At 37.5% G+C, this 20,788-nt stretch overlaps 2 protein-coding genes and 1 non-coding gene across 3 annotated transcripts in view; 1 reads left to right on the top strand and 2 right to left on the bottom strand.

Annotated features, from left to right (window-relative positions):
- Positions 1–20,788, bottom strand: part of LOC125263588 — a 378,279-nt gene that overhangs the window by 158,235 nt on the left and 199,256 nt on the right. The window lies entirely within an intron of this gene.
- Positions 1–20,788, bottom strand: part of LOC125263570 (SLAM family member 5-like) — a 148,288-nt gene that overhangs the window by 44,827 nt on the left and 82,673 nt on the right. The window lies entirely within an intron of this gene.
- On the top strand, positions 1,867–2,030 carry LOC125263853. Its single transcript, XR_007183924.1, has one exon. It is a non-coding gene; the product is annotated as a U1 spliceosomal RNA (small nuclear RNA).

Below are 20,788 nucleotides of genomic sequence, written 5' to 3'. Positions count from 1 at the left end.
ATCTGAGGTCTTGGAGTCTTTACTAACGAGCTGATGAATTGAATCAGGTGTGTTTGATTAGGGAGACATCTAATCAAACACACCTGACTGATGGGAACCACTGATTTAAAGGGCCCCAGCTCGTGTACAGGTGCTGGTCATATAATTAGAATGTCATCAAAAAGTTGATTTATTTCACTAATTCCTTTTAAAAAGTGAAACTTGTATATCATATTCATTCATTACACACAGACTGATATATTTCAAATGTTTATTTCTTTTAATTTTGATGATTATAACTGACAACTAAGGAAAATCCCAAATTCACTATCTCAGAAAATTAGAATATTGTGAAAAGGTTCAATATTGAAGACACCTGGTGCCACACTCTAGTCAGCTAATTAACTCAAAACACCTGCAAAGGCCTTTAAATGGTCTCTCAGTCTAGTTCTGTAGGCTACACAGTCATGGGGAAGACTGCTGACTTGACAGTTGTCCAAAAGACGACCATTGACACCTTGCACAAGGAGGCCATGACACAAAAGGTCATTGCAAAAGAGGCTGGCTGTTCACAGAGCTCTGTGTCCAAGCACATTAATAGACAGGCGAAGGGAAGGAAAAGATGTGGTAGAAAAAAAGTGTACAAGCAATAGGGATAACCGCACCCTGGAGAGGATTGTGAAACAAAACCCATTCAAAAATGGACTGCAGCTGGAGTCAGTACTTCAAGAACCACTACGCACAGACGTATGCAAGACATGGGTTTCATCTGTTGCATTCCTTGTGTCAAGCCACTCTTGAACAACAGACAGCGTCAGAAGCGTCTCGCCTGGGCTAAAGACAAAAATGACTGGACTGCTGCTGAGTGGTCCAAAGTTATGTTCTCTGATGAAAGTACATTTTGCATTTCCTTTGGAAATCAGGGTCCCAGAGTCTGGAGGAAGAGAGGAGAGGCACACAATCCACGTTGCTTGAGGTCCAGTGTAAAGTTTCCACAGTCAGTGATGGTTTGGGGTGCCATGTCATCTGCTGTTTTCTGAGGTCCAAGGTCAACGCAGCCGTATACCAGGAAGTTTTAGAGCACTTCATGCTTCCTTCTGCTGACCAACTTTATGGAGATGTAGATTTCATTTTCCAACAGGACTTGGCACCTGCACACAGTGCCAAAGCTACCAGTACCTGGTTTAAGGACCATGGTATCCCTGTTCTTAATTGGCCAGCAAACTCGCCTGACTTTAACCCCATAGAAAATCTATGGGGTATTGTGAAGAGGATGATGCGATATGCCAGACCCAACAATGCAGAAGAGCTGAAGGCCACTATCAGAGCAATCTGGGCTCTCATAACACCTGAGCAGTGCCACAGACTTATCGACTCCATGCCGCACCGCATTGCTGCAGTAATTCAGGCAAAAGGAGCCCCAACTAAGTATTGAGTGCTGTACATGCTCATACTTTTCATGTTCATACTTTTCAGTTGGCCAAGATTTCTAAAAATCCTTTCTTTGTATTGGTCTTAAGTAATATTCTAATTTTCTGAGATACTGAATTTGGGATTTTCCTTAGTTATCAGTTATAATCATCAAAATTAAAAGAAATAAACATTTGAAATATATCAGTCTGTGTGTAATGAATGAATATAATACACAAGTTTGACATTTTGAATGGAATTAATGAAATAAATCAACTTTTTGATGATATTCTAATTATATGACCAGCACCTGTAGGTGCTTGGCAGTTTGCCGGCTTGAAGGCATGGTCACGGAAATCGCAGTCAAGTAATGGCAGGGACACGCCCTTCCTTTGCTTGGGGTGGGGGAGGGGGGTCACCGTTGATGAGGATGGCAAAGAGGGATAGGGCAGCCTCTGACTGGAGGCCTAGGGACTCATACTTACCTGGCAGGGGAGACACCATGATCAGGAAGGTGGTTCACCCAGGGCGAGGCTCGGCCATTGCAATCTGGTTGTACTGACCCGTGCGATTTCCCCAAATGTGGGAATCTCGACTGCATAATTTATGGTAGTGGGGGACTGCGTTCATGCTCTCCCCTGGACGTACTGGTTGAAAGCAGATTAGGTGGTGTTGAGGGAATCTGTGGTTTTTAACAGTTGTAGCGTTGTCTGTGGCTCCGTCTCCGTTTGCATGCCCCTTTTTGGAATTGCGTGTTGCATGTGCTCACCTGGTTTTGCAAAGTTCTGAGTTTTCGTTTAGGGACGATAGGCTCTTGGGGGGCGGGGCACTTGACCACGGCCCATTTTCTAAATGACCCTGTGATAGCTATTGTCACGACCGGCTCAAAGCGTGACAAAATTACTATTTTCATCCGTTAAAGTATTGGTCAACTGGAACCATGAACACTTCACATAATACCCAATGTACTTGTTATAAAGTAAGATGAATGGTATCTACGCTAACATTAGTCTTTCTGTTTATCCCAAAGGTTATTGTCGTCAGCCGCATCCAGTCCATATCCAGATGGTGGACTTGCACCTAGACACGACCACAACTCAGCCCTTAATGCCAGCAGTGACAATCTAGACAATCCCCTGTGAAAGCCTAGTCAACACGACACCCATCAGCACAGATCCTCAGCAAAGTCCACAAGAACAAGTCCTCTGCACAAACATGACCAGGTTCGTCTCCATAATGGCATGATGAATCCGATCTTCAAGCAAAAGGAACTGATGAAGATGAAATATTTGAATGCTACCATCCACAGTCCTGTTTCTAACTTGTGATGCAGCCTGAATCATAATCATACCATGCTCGTTTGTTGGCACTAGTGTCACTGACACTATTGGATAAGAACTGAACTGAGGTGGATGATAACATCACTGTTTTCTGAAGAACTGCTTCATAGATGAAATAAAATGAACTAATTTAATAATTGATGATCTTTATAACAGAACTGAATCGGACCAGCGATTCAGGGGAGTTCTCTGGGTTCGGGCCCAATTTCAAGCTTGGAGCCCTCCCCCTGGACAGCACGCCAAATATGCATAACCTTTATCTAATTATATTTCACGAGTTCACATTTACATAAAATTAAATACAGTAAGAGTTATGTGTATTTGGCGTGCTGTCCGGGGGGAGGGCTCCGAGCTTGGAAGTTTTGGCCCGAACCCAGAGTACCCCCCAGTTGTTGTAAAAGTACATAGAACTGAAGTGAGGAGAAGGGGTGGAAGAGGGATGCTGATGAACTGTCAGATGAACAGAGGTAAGTCTGCTTTGTTTATACCTCTTTCCATTGGTTTGCATTGATTAACTGAATTCTCTCCACCTGAGCTGATTAGGTTAATTATCTGCACCTGTTCCTCCCAAACTTTGTTAATAAAACATCATGTAAGTGTGAACTTGTGAAATAGATAACCTATCATAATCACCAGCTGGTGTGCCCAGGTTGACCACTAGAGGGCACTCCTTCCCTGACCTTTGCCACTCAGCCATTAACTTTAGTCCCCATAATTCTTTGCCCGGACTTATCATGAATGATGAGTCCAGCTGTTGTTCATTACATTTTTAGTCTTAAGCCGAGTTCAGACTGCACGATTTTAGCCCCGATTTTGGCTCGCCGACAGGTTTTGAGAAATCGCCGACAAATGCCCGAAATCACAGGCAAATCGGTGCTCATTCACGTGAGTGACAATCACGCAGTGTGAATGAGCAAAGACGCGATCTGAGAGAATCGCTGACGAGTCGCCGACACCCGTGAGATATTTGGCGTGCTAAATATCTGGACCTGTCGGCCATTCAAAATCCTGCAGTGTGAAAAGTGTTCTGAGGTGCTGACTGGAAACTACATCGGCGATGACCGACAGCCAATGAGAGAGTAAGATGCAGAGCAGCGGGGAGTTCGGGGAGGAGTTATAGACCACAATATCAGCAAGCATGGCTTTGTACACATAAACATTACAATTATATCAAACAGAACCAAAGCACAAACATTTGCTTTACCATCCAACAGCAGCACATTGAAAAGTTATTTATTTACCTCCAACTCTCATTGCAGAACACACAATCCACAGTCTCCTCAACCATTTCCTCCTCCATATTCGTCTTTTCTTTTTCTTGTTTTCGCTGCAAATCAGCGCACAGGCATTTCGTATTGCAAGCTTCTTGCGGGCTACCGTTTTTAATAATAATAATAATAACTCCGGTCTTGCACACGTGATATCGCGTTGTTTCCTTGTCACATCTCGCGTGTTTTTGGTTGTGAAACGTAGTTTGCGTGCCAGACAGAGTTGTCGGCGATTCTTCCTATCATGCAGTGTGAAACCTTCTGTCGCCGATCCATCGTGCAGTTTGAACACAGCAGCGACTGAATGCTGGCCAAGATAGTCATGCAGTGTGAAAAGAACAGTGACCCGACTGCTTTGAAAATCGTGCAGTCTGAACTCGGCTTTAGTCTCAGCCTACTTAACCACATTTCTCTCTGTCATTGTCATTGAGGTTTTGCAAATGGTATGCTGCTCTTCTGCACACTCTCTTCTGTTCTTGTCTCTTGGTTTTATGGACTTTGCCTGTTTGTGGATTTATTTTTTTGCCTGAGGTTCCTCTCTGTTTGTATTGCTTTGCAAGACTCATTCATCATTAGTTTTACTTTCATGTATTTTTTGGTTTGTTTTTATCAGTCACATGTTTCTTTGTCTTTGTTTCCCACCACTCATCTGTTCCAATGAACACTAATCTTCCACCACAGCTTTAACATTTAGTTACCTGTGTATTTAATTCCTCTGTGTTCAGTCTTTATTTGTCAGTTGATGTTTGTGTATGTATTAGTGTTCCCTTTCAGTCGGTCACGTTCGACGTACGTCAGTAGTGACCGACGAATTGGGATATCGCTAGAGAGCCCTATCAGCTTCGAGTGAACTAAAACAAGCCAATGGAATTGGCGTGCGATATTTGCATAATGCGCACCGCCTCCGACAGGTGTATATAAATAGGAAGCCAACAGTTGGTGTCCAGCTTCAGACTTCACAAGAGTGAAACTAAACAGCCTTGGAGATTCAGCGTCTGTTTGTGTTGGCGTTAAGGCACAACAGCGAGGTCGCGAGCTTCCCGGGGAGCCTGAGCTTAAGCTCTCAACTGCTGTTTTAACAGCAACTGAATTCCCATATAAAACGCAGTTGTCTGTTGCGATTTGGGCTGGTTCCTCCCGGTGTGTTTGGGGAGTGGTGTACCTGAACACATCGCGTCACTCCCTGTGTGCTTCAGCACGAGAGAGCTGACTCTTCCCCTTCTAAAAGCGCTTCACAGACAGACACTGCGTCTTTTTCAAGACGTCATTCTGTCTGTGCATTTCTGGAGGCGGTCGTTTCCTATCCTCACTGACGGCCACAATCACTTTCTCTCATGTCTGCTTAGCGTGCTGAGACTGTGTTTGTGGGTGGTTCATATTTTCTTATGAGAATATGCCCACGTCGGCGCGTTGTTTGTCTCGCCTTTCTCGTAAGGGCTTGAGCGTTCAGCGCGCCGTGTGCCGTATGGCAAGCCAAAGTACTCACAAACGCCTGGTCGGACGTCTGATTGCACACTGACGCGTCAAAAGCGCGCGTTTTGGCAGCAAAACGCGCGTCCTCGACGTGTGATTTGCGTTAAGAACGCGCGTTCTTAACGCGCGCTTTGGTATCATGGAAAACGCGCGTCAAGAACGCGCGTTTTTGTGTACCTAAACGCGCGTTCTCGACGTGTGATTTACTATTAAAACGCGCGTTCTTGACGTGTGCTTTGGAGTGACAAAAAACGCGCGTTTTTGACGTGCGTTTATCATAACGAAAATGGGCGTCGAATACGTGCGTTTTGAGTCAGACAAAACGCTCGTTATGAACGTGTAAACAGGTAAACCAAACAGACAGTGCAAACGTGTGTTTGAAGTGTCCATCAGGCGAAGAGAACGCGCTCTTTCCTTAGTGTTCTCAAAAGTGCACGTCGAAAGCGTGTGCTCTCTCTTTAGGGCTTTGAGTCTGTTATAGGTTTAGGACAGCATTATCATTAAACTCAACCAAAACAACATGGAATTATCAAGGATAAATTTGGCAGATGATTATAATTGTTGAGTTATAATCCAGTATAATTAATATGAAATATGCATATGAACACGTAAAACTATTATTTAAAATAGCCGTGGGGGGATGACAGGATAAATATACCTTCGATCAAGGCCAAAACTTTGTAAGTTTGTAAGGAGCCAATAAAATACTACACCACATGTATGATCATCTTGGCTATATATTACGGTGGCGTATTGCCTCATACATAATATGTTTTCCACTCAATTATGTCGTTAAGACATCTTTACATCTTTTTCTCATAATAACGAGATGTTATGTCGTTAAAACGACATATTTTGTAGGCATATATGACGTGAACATATAGGCTACCTTTATCTGATCTATAATAGAGAATTTATCCTAGATCAGTGCCTTTATCACACTTCCGCACTCGAAAAGCATAAGCAAATATAGTGTAAAATACATTTCGATGCCTGTATCGATGGCAATGCCCATAGAATAATGAACACAATATTATAGCCTATGCAGTTTCTAGCCTTATAAAAGAGAAAAAAATTATCATTGGTGTTTCAGTCGCATTTTATTATAGGCCTATTCAAAAATAATATAGCTAAAATACCGGTAAACAGGCCTGACACTACGGATACAACAATAATGCAATATTGTCATTGACCTATTTATCAAAATAAAACTGATAAATGAAAGTGGAGACAATAGCCTACCTCCAAAAATATCTACATTACTTTTCCAACATTTGTGTCATTATTCTTAAAAGGTTTATTGGCCTCGATGAGTCTGAGACTCCTGGTCAGAGATTGTGTCTCAGACGACATTAAATAATTCGTGAATATTTGTAAATATTCGTGGCTCAAACAGCTGAAAAAAATGACTGTGGCTATACTGCAGTTCTGTGGGTGTTTTGTCTAGGCAAGGATATTAGCCTATAGTTAACTAAAAAAAAACTATTCAAAACATTTATGCTAATCGAAATAAACCTGAAATTTAAGAAAATATAGCCTAAATATTAGTTGAAAATTTCAATATAATTTCCTTTCTCCCCCCTGAGGCGATCCTTTCATTAACCGACAAGATTATGTTAAATTAGAATTAAACGAAATTAGAATGAGGAAAAAATCCCAGGGGTTCAGTTTTAGCCTAGGCTATATAGAAGAAACAACAAAACAGGGGTGCGTTTCCCAAAGCGAACTATGGTCGTAAGTTCCGTCGTTACCAATAGAGTTCAGTGGGACTTACGACCATAGTTTACCAACGATGCTTTCGGGAAACGCACCCCAGGAGGATTCATTGCATCGCATGCAGCGCTTCTGTGAACGGAGAAGAAACGAGATAAAATCTTATAAAAGGAATAAATAGCTTCTTCCTATATCGCTAGGCATACACAAAATATATTAAACCTAAATAATTAACATATTAAGAAAATGAAAGAAAAAAAGTACAAGTACAAAGTTTTGACAAGTAGACCATCTAATATGCTGAGTTTCCATTCATTTTTGAGAAGTTCACGGAAAGGCATTGCTTGTCTTTATTTTTCAAGCAATGTTTTATTGTGTGAGTACAAATAATAGTTACAATAATAGTTATACCTACACAGATTGGAATGGTATTACTCTTATGACCATAAATGTCTGAGTATTTTAAGTTGTTTACGCTTTTATAAAAAAAAAAATCAAGTGAACGCGCCGGCGCCATAGACTATCAGTTTTAGTAGCTAGCCTACTATAACTTGACTTCACAGCCTGTTTATTGTCAAAACAAAATACAGTCAACCAAATACAGAAAAAGTTCCACTGCTCATTTTAAATATCTGTGTACAATCAGAGAGTTTAAATAATAAATAGGCTATAGGCTATAGCATCTAAATACTAGTGCATATGGAAAATATATATTATATTTTTCATTATTGTTCTGTTTTTCTGAATACCATTAAATTGAAAAGATTTGTAGGGGAACTAAAAATACCTAAGTAGTGGTGCCCCCCTATGGGATTAAATGCCCCTATGCCAACCTGAAGCCGGGATAGCCGGTAAAAACGAAATTTTTACAAAAAAATACGATAAACATGTATTTTAAGCTATTTTCACAACAAATCCTTTAAATTGTTCTATACAAAATATAAGTATTAAATAAACATAAATTATATTGTCATTCGTTACCTACAAACAATATTTTAAAGCCTAAACTACTAAATTGTGTTATACATCCAAGTTAATTTGCACAAAGGCAGAGTTTAAAAAATAATAATAGTGTTTAAAAGATTACATGTATTGGAAAAAATATTAAAAAGAAAATAATAGCCACATATTGCCAATCTAGACAAATACAAAATAGCCTAAAGTTTGTCGATATTCTTATTGAATATTCATGAATAATACCAGGTTATTTAGAATGATTATAATTCATATTTCATTCCCCTAATATTGAAATAATCGGCCCTGTTCCAAACATGTTTTTGCGCATCTGAAGGGTGTGGTTTTGGGACATGAAAGCATTGTTTAACAACATAATAGGCGTAAATATATTTTAACGTCCAAGTGCTAAAAAACAATTGGATTTGTGCCGAATGAGAGCCCAACAGTTTCGATTTAAATAATATTTTAGCTTTAAAATAAATATTGTTTGTAATGAATGCTATAATTTGTTTGATTATTTTATACTTTTTATAACTATTTTCATTATGAATACCATTATGGATTTGTTGTGGAAATAGCCTAAAATACATGTTTAAAGCTTAATGCTTGTGTAATGTCTGACATAGAAGACCAAACTCAGTAAACACCATACTAAACCATACTATGTACAGCAAAGCAGATGAGCCTAATATGAACGCAGTTCGCAGTGTTTTTCTCTTATAGAAAACCGTTATAAAGAAAAAGCTTAAGGTCTCTTAATGTAGCCTACTAAGTGATAGGCTATTAAAATATCAAATTCTGCACGAATACATTTTTCTGTGTAGTACCTATGCTTTCTTAGTAGGCTACAGCGTTTAATATAAGCTATGTCTACACATTTTTCTGGACATCGCTCATTGTTTCTACCTTAATAGGCTACATTGTTTAAATTAATGTTAGCTAACTACATATAGCCTATGTATGTAGGCTATATATGTCTGAAATTAGGCCATAACTTGTACAGTCACCTTTGATAACAGATTATGTACTCCAAATTGTAATGTTAAAGCATTTCCTATAAAGCTGCTTAAAACTATAGGACTGAGTATTGTGAAAAGCGCTAAACAAAATAAATGTAAATTGAACTGATATAGGCTATGAGCTCTATAGATCAGATAAAGGTATAAAGGTATTTTTCGTACACGTACAAAATATGTCGTTTTAACGACATAACATCTCGTTATTATGAGAAAAAGATGTAAAGATGTCTTAACGACATAATTGAGTGGAAAACATATTATGTATGAGGCAATACGCCACCGTAATATATAGCCAAGATGATCATACATGTGGTGTAGTATTTTATTGGCTCCTTACAAACTTACAAAGTTTTGGCCTTGATCGAAGGTATATTTATCCTGTCATCCCCCCACGGCTATTTTAAATAATAGTTTTACGTGTTCATATGCATATTTCATATTAATTATACTGGATTATAACTCAACAATTATAATCATCTGCCAAATTTATCCTTGATAATTCCATGTTGTTTTGGTTGAGTTTAATGATAATGCTGTCCTAAACCTATAACAGACTCAAAGCCCTAAAGAGAGAGCACACGCTTTCGACGTGCACTTTTGAGAACACTAAGGAAAGAGCGCGTTCTCTTCGCCTGATGGACACTTCAAACACACGTTTGCACTGTCTGTTTGGTTTACCTGTTTACACGTTCATAACGAGCGTTTTGTCTGACTCAAAACGCACGTATTCGACGCCCATTTTCGTTATGATAAACGCACGTCAAAAACGCGCGTTTTTTGTCACTCCAAAGCACACGTCAAGAACGTGCGTTTTAATAGCAAATCACACGTCGAGAACGCGCGTTTAGGTACACAAAAACGCGCGTTCTTGACGCGCGTTTTCCATGATACCAAAGCGCGCGTTAAGAACGCGCGTTCTTAACGCAAATCACACGTCGAAGACGCGCGTTTTGCTGCCAAAACGCGCGCTTTTGACGCGTCAGTGTGCAATCAGACGTCAGACCAGGCGTTTGTGAGTACTTTGGCTTGCCATAGTGCCGTCGAGCTGCCGGCTGACAGCGCGCGTTGCCATGGCAACCCTGCGCGTCATCTGCCGCTCTAGATGCACGGTCGAGACTCGAGCGCCTTTAATGAGGTGGAGTCCCCTCACTTATTCCCCGATCTAGTTTATTTTTCTGAATAAGAAAAATACTACTTTGGTTAATAAGCCTGGATGACCAGAGGATCACAGTGGGGCTATACCCGCCGAGCCATTCTCCGTGGGCCCCCCACTCCTCTAGTGCATTGCAAACATGTTGTGACTATGTTTAATAAAACATGGCCACGTCGGCGCCCAGTGCGCCGTGTGTCGTCCAGTTGGACGGCCACGTTCACTGTCCAACATGGCTGGTAGCTTCTGCTTGGATTGCTGGTCCTTCTCATGAGGGACCTAGCATCTTAGTCGGAACTCCAGCAGAGGATCAGATGTCGACTGCTACATTGGAGAGAGTATTGTTGGGCTCTGAAAATGAAGATGATGCTGAGCGTCCCATAGTCGTGATGTGCTCATGCTGAATCAGATTCAGACTTGACAACCATGCTTTCCCGGGCCCCTGGGGGCGTTGTGTGACGCGCACTCGCCTTGCCCCGCCCCCTGTGCCCGGACGTGCATGGAAAAACTTGGCAGTTTTGTAGCCTCTTTGGTGTTAAATATGGAACGCCAAGGGGGCCATAATCTGCATTACAAGTTTTTTCTCTCTCACTACCCTTTAGGGTGGGGTCACAGTGCTACGGGCACACCACCTCTGCCCTGCCCTGCACACCACCTCTGCCCTGCAAATAAAGTTTGAATCACTTGTTATTTACGACCATGTCTGAGCTCATTAAAAACAGTATTACACAACTTGCAATCCTGATTCTATACGAGTTTAAAAAAATAAAATAAATAAAATAAAATTATCAAAAACAAACAAAACAAAAACAAGCACTTATGAATTGTTGCAATAGATCCATGACATGCATTTAGAAAGTAGATAAGATGGAATTTATTTTTGTGCAGACTTTTAACTTTTACTTAAGAGTTAAGTTAAGATGTTAAGATATTAAAAATGGTTCAAAACTAAAGGTTTTTAAGGGTTAAAGACTTTTATTGACATCGTCATATTAAAGTGTCTCGAGTAAAATTTAAACACAATGTAGGGCCTACATATTGTATATAACACTACACATCGATAATGCCTTATTTTAATGTTTTTAAAAAAAAAATGTCTTCTTTCTTTGCTCTGCATTCTATTACCCAAAATATAACATAGTATGTAAAATGACCCAAGACGATGATTTAAACCGTCATTTTATTAAATCAATCAAATGATTACGAACAAAGAGATGCAGAGAACACCTAAAGTTCACTAACATTACAACCGATTCTAGGAAACAGTTTTTCAGTCAAAATGGAATGGGTAAAACGATAAAGGAAAACAATTACAGACGGAAGAAGAATGGTGATGTTAAAAATGAACCCGTGGTGAACCCGTGGTAAAACGGTGTGTTTCAGAAAAATGTAAACAAAATCAAAGAAAACATAAAAAACACAAATGTCTGCAAACTGTTACATGCAAATATTCGGTCTGGGTTCAGAGCCAGTATGCTACAATGAGAACTTTGTGACCAAGAACACTAGCATTGTTAAACATGTGGGGGAAATAACAATGTTCAACTAGAATTCAACTCTGATGTGACAGAGCTTGTTTCACATATAACTGTAAATTATCTCAGTAATAAACAGTTCACTTGCATTTGCTGGCTAACTATTGAAATTTACGATATGTTAAAACATTTTGGTTTTCTTACAGAAGAACAAGTTATTAAGACAAACATGTCAAATTGTATGTCCATGACATCATTGACTTGTAATTTGTAACTTGTGTAAAAGTCATATATGTAAAAAACAAAACAAAAATGTATAAGGTGTCTAATGTATAAGGACTGCCATTCAATTTTCTTATGCTGTATTTGTTCATTAATGCCTATGCATGTTTTACCATGCTCAAAGAGTAGTCTTCATCTAAAAACTACAAAGAGACCAAATGTAGACATCGTACTAAAACCTTTTAAAAATGGTCTGAAACCATGATACTTTGTGTAAAAATATTGTATTATACATGCTGAGGCATATTCCCTTCTTTGTTTAGTACGAGGTTTTAGCCAGATACCTGGATCGCATGTTTGCATCAGTTCCAAAACTTTGAGAATAAGACCTATTCCACTTCACGGTTGCATTTGAAATGGGGGTTTGTCAAAAAGAAAAATGACGTGCTATCTGGTTTAGTTGTGTTTTATTCTTAAAAACATTGTGTCAAAATAATTTGGTAGTATGACTCTCTTGTTTCATCATGTATTAACTCCATATTTATCAGGCTGATAAAAGTAGTGTGAACATTTTATAAAACAAAAAGCACTAATTAATGACATTGTGTCAGAACGCAGGTATAAAGAAAAAGTGTAATACAATATTTGATTTGGGGTAAAACTAGCTACTCATGGACAGCGGCAGTTCATCTGGCCAGCACGTCCGTTCACACACACACACACACACACAGACAGTAGATGTGTCGACCTTCCTTAATGTCATTATGTGAGGAACTGTTTGGACTATGGTAATCCCTATTTCTTTAAAAACATATTTGTCAACATTATTCTTTTGTTTTATCATGTTTAATTAATATTTACTAGGAAATGAAACTTTGTAGAAATAAGAAAAGTAAAATCAGGTGGCTTTGTGTGACCTGCGTCACCTTAAAATGTAATTTTAAATGTAAGGTTTTTAAACACAAATAAACATATTTAACAGACATCATATACTAGTATGTAACAGTATATATATATATATATATTCTATTGCAGTACATCAGGGTCTAATGCGAACATGCCAGGTAGTGATTTGGCCTAATGTTTGGTTTTTAAGCACAATTAAATTTTCTCTCAGGAACTCTTCTGAAAGACCTCACATGTGTGAATTCACTCAGTTGAAAAATAAATAAATAAACAACTGAAATTAATGACTACCTTGTAGGGTGTTTAACACCCTGCAAAAGCGTTGGGTGTCAAAGGGCATTCTTCCTGCTAGAGTCATCATTGCGACCAACAGACAAACTGTCACATCAGCATTTTTAAAATTCTACATCTATTTTTGAGTAGATAACCGATATTATACATCTTTGTATATTTTCAGTAAAGGGTATGTTTCTACACTGATAAAGACCACGTTCAAAAACTGAACTGCTGGTTTTACTTACAAAAATAAAATAAATAAATAAAAATAAAAAGTGTTGCAGCTATATTACAAATAACAATTTAAAGCTGACAGAACGTAAATACAAATCATTTGAATTTGTCAGTTACATAATATATATGTGCAGTTTATTGTTATGTCATGTTTATTATGTATAGTGAATACATTTTTTGACTTAATTTACCTTATTGAGTTACCTATTTGTTATACAAAATGCACTCAAAATTAACTCATTGATCAAACTCGTTTGAACTGCAAGCAAGAATTCCATCCTAAGCATGCATATACGAGTGCGCACAGGCGACACTCTTCTGCATAATGGTATCCACAAAATTCAAAAACATTACAGAAACTTCTCTAAATGTCCAACATAACTGAGCATTAAACACTATCATAAACAACCAACATATTTCCCTTTACTGAAAACGGAAAATTTTCTCTCCCAATGCAGACCCTTGCAAAGCATGCCAGGAACTATGGATCCACTGCCCAGTTAGTTATGTCTACATTAATTTGTGTGTTTCACTCAGCAATGTTAAGTTGACTGAACAAACACTTATTAAGTAAACCTGACAATATTCATTTTTAGTAAAAACAACTAACAATTAAGTTCATGTAGTTGCATGTTTTTGTTTTTGTTTTTGTTTTGTTTGTTTGTTTGTTTGTTTGTTTGTTTAGTAATGTGAACAGGGATGGATTGAGTGAAATTAACAACAGTGAAAGTTAATTTTTGAATGTAACTTATTTTGCAGTAGCCATGATCTAGTATTGCACTTATGTCAGATGCTGAGTTCAGGCACACCATAAGAATATGACAACATATGACCACTTTTTTATTTGAAGTTTAAAATAATATAATGCTTCGAATTAAGACGAGTAAAATTAAATATTCACTCAAGACAAATTTTTTCATGGGAACAGCACAAAGGAACACCTGGTCTCTGTTTGAATATGTGTGAATTTCTTAAAGATACAACTTAAGCTAAACAAGAGCAATGTTCGAGGTTACGTGAGAGTTGTGAGGCATCAAACACACAGACACCTTCACATTTGGATTTTTAAAAATCGAATTAAACATTCGCAGTTTATCTTAAAAACATACAGATTTTTCAAAAACTTTGTGTGTTGCATGGACGAAAATACTGTTTCAATCTTTGAGAAATAAGATCTAAGACAACCAAGTACAGGTTTTTGATTTCAACATTTTACAGTTCTTGATTAATAAAAATAAAAATAATACTTTAGGTAAAATTTATGCAAATCATTTCTACCATCGTTCGTCAGATGTTATCTTCATACAGCAGACTTCCAGAAAGATAAAAAGATTATTAAATCTTTAAAGACTGGATTTAAACAACCTTTTAAAATTAAAAGATCATTTTTGAACTTTTAAGATTGTGCTTTGAAATAAATTTAGTACAAAAACATTCACTGGAAAGGAGTTGGCGGTCTTAAAATATGCTGTGACACAGAGGCTCATGTAGTCTGACTCCACCCGTCCATGTGAGGGTCTGAAGCATCATTTCACACTGGAGTTTATCTGACTGTTTCTTCATTAGAATCTTATTTTTGTTACTTGCAACATAGAGAGAAGGTATTGACAAGATTCATTGAGCAGGCCTAGAGTAACACTTTTAGTGTGTAAACAATTTAAAAACTGTAAGATTAAAATGTTTGGTAAGATCTCTGTCATGTAAACTACAAATATGTAATGCAATAGAAAAAGTGAAATCAAAATAAAACAAATAGAATATCTTCAGTAGGTGTCAGAAATGAGGTGTCATTTTTTGGGGGGTCTCCCAGGTTGTCAGTGTCAGGGGAGCCAAGAAGGAAGGAAGGAAGGAAGGAAGGAAGGAAGGAAGGAAGGAAGGAAGGAAGGAAGGAAGGAAGGAAGGAAGGAAGGAAGGAAGGAAGGAAGGAAGGAAGGAAGATTTAGCTTTCATCCCTCGATAATAAACCATAAGAGGTGTTATATCCACCCTAACTCACTTTTAATAGTTTGACACATTGCAAACCAATCACATCCGCAGACAGAGTTGGACCGGCCCACAGCAATACGGGAAACAAACTCATTTTCAGTTTAGCAAATGGACTGCATGCATCTCAACTCAACTAGTAAGTTGCCTTAAAATACTATTTCAGCTTATTACATAAAATTACTATTTCAACTGCGTTGCTTAACATCAGTACTATTTAATACGGTTTCATATAAACCCTTTCATATGTTTCATTTATTATCATACTTTTCTTAAAGTTAAAAATATCTTAAAGCTTCAAAAATATTATTTTATCTTAATTCATAAAATTGATATTTCAACTGCGTTATTTAACATCAGTGCTTTTTAAGGTGGAAAACAAACTTTTTAAAGCTTTCAAAATACATATATTTTTTTCAAATAATTTCTATTTATTTTACATTTAAAAGAGTTGGTATCACTAAGTAATTTTAAGGGTATTTTAAAGGTTCTAGTTTCTGAGTCATTTGATTGTAATTGTTTTGAGTGATTTTGTGTAATTTCTGTAAATTATTGTATTTGCTATATGTTCAACTAAATGTACTGCCTCTTGGCCCTCTTGTAAAAGAGATTTTAAATCTCAAGAGTTTTATTTCCTGGTTAAATAAAGGTTTAATAATAATAATTTCAGTTTATTTCATCTTATTTCATGTAAACACTATTTCATATGCTTTAAAGGTGCCCTCGAATCAAAAATTTAATTTTCCTTAGCATAGTTAAATAACAAGAGTTCATACATGGAAAAGACATGCACTGAGTTTCAAACTCCATTGTTTCCTCCTCCTTATATAAATCTCATTTGTTTAAAATACATCCGGAGGACAGGCGAATCTCAACATAACACCGACTGTTACTAACAGTCGGGGATCCGCCCCCAATTTTGCAATGCTCATGATCCAGGCCAGGCGGAACCGCCCAGCGGAATCATGAAGTTCTGCAGGCAGAGTGAAGAAACAAGCCAAGCGAGGATAACAGCGAAAATGGCAACTGGAAATAAATGTTATGTTCAGGCTGTGCAGGGGATGTGAAAACTTTTCATAGTCTTCCTCCAGAAAAAAACTGTCAAAAGGCATGGCTGATGTTTATCTATAACCGGATACCGGAACAATTAACTCAAAGTTGTTAGTTTGCTCTGCCCATTTCACCGCGGAAGCTTTTCTAACCTGGGACAATATCAAGCAGGCTTCGCTCAGCGTTTGAACATAGGTTTGACACTGAAGAAAGGGGCAATTCCAACTATATTCCCGCAAGCAGTAAGTAGTGCTTTTATCACATCTTGGCTGTAGAAACTTTCTGATTAAATGTAAAGTTTCTTAGTGAGCTAACAACATTAACTACCATGTACCCAGTGTTGTCTAGATCCAATGCAAGATGCTAGTACAGTAACAAATAGCAAAGTTTACGTAACTACTATTAAAATTTATTACTGTCTTTGTTATTAAATCTATAACATAACCGTAGATACATATGCCAATTCTCTTTTGTCGGATATAATTATAATTTGACCTATATTTAACCAACAACACATTACACCGAAGCTAACTGTTAGTTTATTTGCTTACAGATAGCTACAGATACTCGATCCTTCTAGCTAACTTTCTACACCGTTCAAGCTGAAACGATGTCATTGACAAGACATTTAGTCTTTTTTTTTTTTCAAGAGAACTTGTATGACTTTATGCGTACACCTATGGAAAAAGATATTTATAGACGATGTAAGTTTTGTTATAATAGCTAAATCGTAATCACACTACAGCAGCTGAGTAGTAAACATGACACTGCTTTTTTGGAATGTCTTCTATGCTTTACTTTGGTTGGCTAAATAAATCAAATTTAAAATCATATCGTAATGTCAATATATTAGAAACAAATTTTCGCGTGTTTAGAGTTGTTATTGCAAAGTGAAGAAGCTATCATTGTAAAACCATACAGCGACACATTATTACAATTAATTTTTTTTACAATGAAATTTTAAATTATAGTGTAAAGTTAACGCTATATGCTAGTTCCATTGACGTAACAGTTACGTTTTGCAGGTTCATACTGAAAATAAAGACTAACTTACCACTCAGAAACGTCCATGGCCAATCGCAACAAAATTGGTTGTTCCTCTACATCTGCATCTTCGTCAGAAACAGGCTCAAACATATAAGGTTGAATACCAAAACTCTCCATCGTTCACGCCGTACAGTACAGATTTGTTCGCTATCAGTGTGAGTAATTGGAAGGAGCCGAACAGTGAAACAGCCAATCAGAGCGGAGCACCATTTATATTCATAGCCTTCCAAATAAGGCACCATTTCATTTGTGGGGTTATTTTATTATTCCTAAAAAAGCCACATTATTTAAGGAGAAGGGCACCTTTAATACATATTTTCATATGTTTCATTTATCATCATACTTTTCTTATCTTAATTGATAAAATTGATATTTCAACTGCATTATTTAACATCAGTACTTTTTTAAGATGGAAAACAAACTTTCAAAGCTTCAAAATGTTTAAAAGGGTTGGTATCTAAATTTTTAAGGGTATTTTAAAGGATCTAGTTTCTGAGTCATTTGATTGTAATTGTTTGATTGTAAGTGATTTTGTGTATTTCGGTAAATGTTTATTTTGCATATGTTCAACTAAATGTGCTGCCTGTCTTGTACTTTTATTTCCTTTTTTATATTTTATTTTAAATCTCAAGTTTTATTTTAAATAAAGGTTTAATAATAATAATTTCATTTATTTCACATTTCATATAAACAGGAGAAGTCATATTGAGACTTAGTCTTTTTTCATGCTTTCTTTATACTGTTTCATATAAACACTTTCATATGATTCATTTAACAACAGTGCTTCTTATTTATTAATCTTGTTTGTATTGTTTCATTCACAGACATTATGGCTGGATGCTGCACATTCTGACAAAAACATTCAAAAACGGTCAATCATCAAATTGCCCCAGTCTGTATGAACATTCCCACACCATTAAACACCCAGTGCAATCCTCAAATTGCCCACCACACCTGTATAAACACCCCCAACACCATTCCACTTCCTGAACATAAAAACATATGACACTCATAAACACAATCCAGAAACAGATGGTCACACTTCCTGTCATAAACATAGTCCGGAAACGGAAGGGCAAAAGGTCACACTTCCTGTCATAAACACAGTCCGGAAACGGAAGGGCAAAAGGTCACACCTGTCAAGTCATCAATCAAAGGGGCCATAAATCATTTTGACACAAGGTGCATCATATTACTACTAATCTTTCATTTGAAAGTGACATTTCTAGCATCTGTAAAACTGCATTCTTCCATCTTAAAAATATATCTAAACTACGACATATGCTCTTAAAGGGGTGGTTCATTGCGATTTCACTTTTTTAACTTTAGTTATTGTGTAATGTTGCTGCTTGAGCATGAACAGTATCTGCAAAGTTACAGCGCTTAAAGTTAAATGCAAACAGAGATATTGTCTTTAAAATTTATGGAAGTTTAATGCCTACAAAAATGACCAGTTTGGACTACAACGAGCTTCTTCCCGGGTTGGTGACATCATAAACCCTGCAAAACATGCCCCCCGGAACACGCAACAAAGTGGGCAAGGCCATGTCGCACGGCATAATGGAAGGGGAAGAGTTGTGTAATTATAATTATATAATTAGTTACATTTATATAGCGCTTTTCTGGGTACTCAAAGCGCTTTACATATAGAAGGGGGAATCTCCTCAACCACCACCAATGTGCAGCATCCACCTGGATGATGCGAGGCAGCCATATTGCGCCCACCACACACCAGCTTATTGGTGAAGAGGAGACAGAGTGATGAAGCCAATCAGTATATGGGGATGATTAGGAGGCCATGATGGACAGAGGACAATGGGGCAAATTTGGCCAGGATGCCGGGGTTACACCCCTACTCTTTTCGAAAGACATGGGATTTTTAATGACCACAGGGAGTCAGGACCTTGGAGTCAGGGAGTCAGGACCAATATAATATAACATATTCATATCAGGTTCAAAGTAGTACAAGTGTAGTTTCAAAATGGTATTTGTTGTAGAAGCACGGTAAAAAAAACAACACTTACCATGCTTTTTACCACAGTATTGGTAGTTTTAATGTGATTTTTGTTGTAAATACAGAGTAACCACAACACTTATCATGCTTTTAATGCCTAATAATGTTAAATCCAAAAACTGTAAGGTCAATAAGAACTTCTTTCCTATATATATTTAGGCTATATATAAACCTATATATTATAAATAATGATATTTTCTTTTCTCTTGTTTTAGCTGAAAAGACAAAAAGGGCCTTTCGGAAATGGATGAAGGAGACAGAAAGCTGCAAAGGCAAATAATTGCAATGGTATGTATGTGTTGCTTTTAACCCTTTATCAAACATTTTATCAAGCATTTGTTAAATAGTCTCACAGTAAATTAAAATTAAAGTCAAATCCTGTACATATTTATCACCTTATTTGTAAATCAGTTGTGCCCCTTCTTGGACAGTTGGACGTCCCACACATAAAAGTTTATATTAATTCCATTGAATTCTTTAAAATGATTACAGATTGGGCCCAAAATGTTCCAATGATACATGATGTCTCTCCGCACCTCATAACTACCTCTGTTTGCAAGAGTGGAAATTATCATTTGACTTGTCACATGACATCAGATATTCGATTATTTTGTCATGATCATTTACACTGCTGATAATGTCCTGCTTGCATGTGAAACATGTTATTTATTTATTTTTATTTTTTATTTTTTAAAATATGAATATAGCTTGCTATACTTTTAATCATGGAAATGCCCACACATCAGTGAACTTATTACATAAATGCATTTAATTGTGCAACACTCTTTACAGAAGGAAATCCTACGGTTATGTATGAACTCACAACATCATCATCAAGTGCTGTGCTGGGCACATTGGGTAACAAGTGTTCTCCAACGTATCCAATCTGTGGCCACGTTCTCCACATCTTCCCATGGGACACCGACATTCTTCAGGCCTTCGTTTCCATGTCTTCCCCTGCATTCTCCTGGTGGTGTCCACTTCATCTCTGTCTTTGGGTGTTGTTGTTTGGTCATGCTTAGGATGTGTCCGGGGAGGTGCACCCTTCACTCTGTCACAGTTTTTAAAAGTCTTCACGTGGACTCCTCCTTATGATCTCCTTGAAACGTGCAGAACCAATATTGAAAATAGTCATTTATCTTTTTCCATATTCTTGCCTTTATCAAAGAAGCACCAGTGCTCATCCGGAGTTTTGGTAAAAGACATATTCATTGCCATCCACTAGTTCTAGTAATGCTGCGACTATAGTCAAATATGTATTTCTGCATGTGT

This window comes from Megalobrama amblycephala, linkage group LG2 (assembly GCF_018812025.1).
Source record: "Megalobrama amblycephala isolate DHTTF-2021 linkage group LG2, ASM1881202v1, whole genome shotgun sequence".
Lineage (NCBI taxonomy): Eukaryota > Metazoa > Chordata > Actinopteri > Cypriniformes > Xenocyprididae > Megalobrama > Megalobrama amblycephala.
Note: the sequence above shows the minus strand (reverse complement) of the source record. Positions and strands in the feature narration are given on the sequence as shown.